Raw genomic sequence first — 5,532 nt, 5'->3', positions numbered from 1 at the left:
GGCCGACTCGATGGAGGCGCTAGGTGTCAATCTGCCCTGTACAATCAACCACTCTCCGGCGGCGCTAAAATACGGTGTGTTCATGCGATTCGCTCTCGCGCCGGAGCGGATCCAAACCCTGCAGGTTTTGCTCTCTCACACCGCTCTCGCACCGCTCTCGTGCTCTCTCGCCGGTTCTCTGCGTATTTTTAGGCTCGCCTTCAGTTTACATACAGCGAGTGTATGCATTTCGGGTAAAATATTCGTAAAACAATCTCCCCTCCCCCAACCCCGCGAGCCATGGGGAGCTGTGGGATAACACACCGCGCTCCTGGCTCCTGGCAGGCACAAATGGCAATGTCCTCGCGCTACGAGACCAACTCGATCAAAAAATCGATTCCGCGATAGAAGTACGCGCGCACACACCAGGAAAGGGACGATGGCGTGTCAGTGTTTGTGTGTGTCCGTGTTGCCGCCACGAGCCTCACCTCACGAGGATCCTCCACCAACTTCGCCAAGAGCATCGATCGATCGGTTTTGGATTGCATTTCGAATTAAAGATTGAAAACCACGCGTGAATTCTGTACGCCACACACACTGTTCATTCTCGCCAGCGTGTGTTCATCTCTCGGTGTACACGGAAGAGAGAAATCCTACATGGGATGTCCTTTTGCAACGTTGCCACATTTACGCTTCGGCCTCTCTTTCCTTGCGGTGTTCGCAGGTACGAAGAAAAAGGAACGATAATACCTTCAAATGTGATTGTTTTATTTGACAATAAACAATCAAAAAACATCAAAGGAAAAAGAGAATCTTCCTTTTCAAAACAAGATTGTAAAACAGACATAAAACATATTTGAAGGAGGAGAATGTGATTTTGAAGTATCAAAGGAGATTTTCAAACTATTTTTAAATTTTCATCCCGTTCAACCAGAATCACGTAGAGCCGAATGCCAGAGAAACAACTCCACGAAGAACTTTTACTATAAATATTTCTCCTGGAGTTTTTTCTAGATAACTTATCAAGTTAAAATTCTGCTTCCTTCGAAGTATTATTATTTTAGGTTTTAGAAGAGTACAATTGCCTCAAAATATAGAACCTTAACATCTGCAAATTTGATTCGCTTAAAGTTAACAAATAGAAAGTTTTGAACAAGTTTTGAATTGCATTTTAAAATATCTTTAACAACGTAAGGATTTAATTTAATTTAAATTAATTTTCAAAGAAAAACTAAAAACTACCCCACATTAGTTTAATGGTAAAACCCCCATGTTCAGGATCAACTATAGTAAATATCATTAAGTGTGAGAGTTCACAATAAGCCCCTTTCGGGAACTGCAATTAAAAGCCATCCTGTCTTCCACTCCACACAATTTTCACATATCCTTGCAAACTTGATGCACTTTCTTGCATGCCACATACTTTCCCAGTGAACATACTTAGGCTTATTCCTGTTTTGGTCAATGTAGAGCAGTGCTGTCAAGAGTTGTTGGAGTTCGTTTAGGCAATACAGCCCAACAGCAACATCAACGGCAGGTAGACACACGTAGGCAATCCTATACTTTGTGATCTAATGGCACACATTCGATAAGGAGGACCAACGGCATATGCAGCAAGCAGGCCCTGGAAAAAAGGTACAACGACGAAGGAAATGGAGAAGAGCAAACAGATGCACTGAAAAATTCAACCCTAAATCAACCCAGCCCGATCCCTTCGGAGCGACCTACGCTACGAGTCCTCGACCTGCCCCGGCCGGGTTTCGGTCCGGTTTCTCCCGTTCTATGAAATCAGAGAAACCTGATCATGTACACACAGTGGAGGAAAAAAAACCAAGAACAAGGAAATCGCTCCTAGGCTGCCACTCTTAGGGTAGGTCTTTGATTCATAATGAAAAATACCTGTATTTCAACAAAGGTGCAACAAATTCATCGTTTTTCCCTAGAACCCACCCGTGATGACCGTGTGTCGTCGTGCTCTTCTTCCAGCCAGGTCTCGCTGGGTAGGGATTTCGTTAAGGTTGAGTCGAGTAGATTTTGCTTTCTCTTTTTCCACCATCAACTGGATGATGCTGGATGGAGGGTCTTGCTGGGCGGTTGCCCGACCGAACGCACGCCAGGGATTCTTCCTTGCCCCGGGCAATAACACTGTCCGTGGTGTTGCTGGCGTGTGTTTTGCTGGTGGAGAAATCAACCCGTTCGGTACGCACGTACTCCTCCATTGGGCAGCACAGATTCTGATTCTTGGCCGAGGTGAATGTGTTCGCTGTGTTAACTTATATTTCTCTTTCGTTCCGCGGGCGCACAAAGGGTTCCCGTATCCCCAGGACTCCAACAAGACCAACCGGGGCACTGGCGGGGTATGCAGGAACGGGCACGGAGCCGTGTTACCAAACAGGTTTTCGCTTGCGTTCTTTTCTCCGGACATTCTGGATTTTATTCCACACAAGGCAGAGGCACAGAAGAACTTGCCAAGGGACCACACCACACAGAAAACAACTTTTCCTTCCTTCGGAAGGTTCGAATTCGACGCGGATCGTTTCGAGCTTCGCCGGAGCGCTTTAGCCAAGAACGCTCTTTGTTCCGAGTAAATGGAGTCTGCCCTCCTCCAAACGGGCTCGTAATGATGATGATGATGATGATCGTCTTTAACGATACCGAGGCTGCTCCGAAGATGTCGCCGATGCAGATGATTCTTGTGAACTTGAACTCTGGTGGAATGTGCGCCGATCTACTCGCACCAACCAATGGGGCCATTCTCTCGCAAGATACTCGGTGCTGCGAGCAGGCAAGGGAAGGGAGCTGGAACTGGTATTGCCGCATGGTAAAACAACATACTTTTTAGTCAGACAATCCTTTCATTTTTCAACCTCCCGTATGCCCGAATCCCGCCCGGATGGAATTCAAATCGGAAAGTTCGGGCTGCAGGCACGCGTGACTCATCATCCTCCGGCGTTCACCGGATGCAACTTATGTCGCATAAGACTAGGATGAATCATTAGGCCGAGTCGTTCCGATTTCAAGGGAAGGCAAAAACACGTGTGGACCAAAAGTTCGCTAGCTGGCGACGAGGTCACGAATTTCGCAGGAAATCTGCAGCATTACATTCGTCGAGGTATGATAATCTCGCCCGGCGAACCTTCCTTCTGGCATTCGTTGTTCCGGATGGCCAAAAAGGTGCAGATGGTGCCCACTTGCTTTTGTTCTCGACAAGATCATTTCTACCTGTCCCGCACCGAGAAGATGTTTGACATCGAGTAGAAAAATAACAAAATCCCCCAACAATATATCCAAACCATCGTTGCCCCTACGAAAGTATTAGTTTCTCGAATACCTTCCGCCCTTGAAGGTACAATCGAAACGAATGGAAGTCTGAGGGACGCAAAAAAAACACGATCATTCCAAACGTCGTACGGTGATCCTTACGTGTTTTGAGCCTACACATTTTATGGCCTTTGCCACGGTGCATGCCGTGGTGGTTTGACCTGCCTGCTGCAGGTCTGATCCGGCGAGCAGAGTGCAAGGCTCGAGCTCGAACGGTTAGGATTTTGGGCAGTGCGTTTGCTTCAGGTGGCTAACGAGGGCCAGGTACAGCTCTTGGAATGTGCAGAAGCAGCTGCACGTGAGGTAGCAACTGTTCACAAAAAAAAACACAGGGTTGAACCGGGCAGCTACCCGTATGTACCTTTAGCGTTCAACGATAACGTTGAATAAGAAAATAACTTCGAAAAAGTAACATTATTGGACAAGATTGATGAAGTCCTTCTGATATCTTCTTGGTAAGACAGTAAAAAAAGATGCTTACAGCTGTCTGAAAAACTTCCATCTTCCACAGCATTCTCTTAAGTTTCAATTGAGCCAAAGAGAAAATACGCAACACGAATCCACAGAAATGAGAAACACGTTCAAATTATCGCCAAATACTAATTTTAGCATAACACTGGTTTGCTTAGTATTAAACGAATTATTGTAATTTGCCTCAAGCTTGAACCACATTTAATCTCGCCGTACTTTCTTTTAACCGAACCACACATAAAAACAATACAATATTGTGGAATCACTCAGATGTCTGCGGTCTACACCATAACGAGGATAAATCCTGACCAAACCCCGCTCAACCCCCCACAAAGCCCACGAGAGCTCGATCGAATCGCATCAAACCGAAGAATTACATTCGTTGGTTTTACCGATTTGCATCGCAAATAAATGTTGGCCCTGTCTTCGGAACCGACGATGGCCGCCAGATCCGTTCCGCGCTGGGACAATTACCGTCGTGATGGATTTTGAGGTTTCAGGCGCAAGCTTCTCCTCCATCGATCGCCCAACAACAGCGGAGGGTCCTGCGTTTATCTGCCAACCCGGACAGTCCGTCCGGCGAGAAAAAGACCGTGGAGCCATTTTCCCGGCCGCTTCTTCCCCGGTACCGGAGCACCTTCGCCTCTTGCAGGCTATGCACACACACACATACACACACATACACATGCGCAAATCCACACATCCCCGTGGTGCTGAGTGTCCGGATGCGGCAAAGAAAGCAAAAACGTTTAAACTATTCTCAACGAACGATGGCTTTAGAACGACGATGACGACCACGGCGAGATTTCCTAGGCCCTAGGCCGGCGACAAGAAGCTTGTCCAATTTGCCAAAGGAATCGGTTTAACCGCTCGTAAGCAAGCATCCGCAGCATTATCCCCTCCCCCCAACCGGTCATCCACTCGAACACACGCACGCACACCGGTCGGACGGTGCCTAATCGGGCACCAGGGCGACGGGGTTCGCGGACGGTCAATCGTGAGCTCGGGGAGAACCTCGGGCGCTGACCGCTGACGGTGGTTATAGAAGTTCGGGGAGCAACGAGCCAACCTCAGCCATCCGCTGGCTAGGGGTAACTTCTTTCTCTTCTTTCCGGCGGATGAATCTCAGCTACGAATGCGAGATTCCGCGACTAACTAAAGCCAAACCCTCGGAGTTCTTGAAGGTAACCTCCCCACCTCTGATGCGGAGGGCATTCTTGCGGCCCTTCGTGGCATCCCCGAGCGGCGGCATGGAGCACACCATGGCAGCTACAGTCACCCCATCGGTCGGAGGCTGTACGTTTGTCATGTTTGAACAGCTCCAAAACGCGGCCGGCCCATTGGGGAGTGGGGATGGAAAAAATAAATCTCCTCCATCCGTAGAACAATTTCTCTGCGGTCGACGACGTCGCTCGTTCTAGGAGTTGGAGGGCCGGTGAAGTGTTGGGCCCCCGTCCGGCTCTATGCGAGATTCGTTTTGCTTGTTCTGCTCGTCATCCTGGCCATGGCCATCGCATCGGGGACCATGAGGTGCTTGCTTAATGAGGTTTTTTTGTGTAACCTTACATTATACGGCTGGAGGGGCTCTCACTTGAACTGCAACCATCAATAACGAAGCGTAAAACGGACAGTGCCAGAAGGCAACACCGTGGTGGACGGGGCTGGGCGTCCTAGTCCGTGCTCGAGAATAATATCGCATCGAGAAGAAATCCGTTGCTCGTTGCTCCGCATTTCGGACTTCGGGATGGTTTGGACCGTGTG

This window comes from Anopheles ziemanni, chromosome 2 (genome assembly GCF_943734765.1).
Source record: "Anopheles ziemanni chromosome 2, idAnoZiCoDA_A2_x.2, whole genome shotgun sequence".
Classification (NCBI taxonomy): Eukaryota; Metazoa; Arthropoda; class Insecta; order Diptera; family Culicidae; genus Anopheles; species Anopheles ziemanni.
This window is presented reverse-complemented; position numbering follows the sequence as displayed.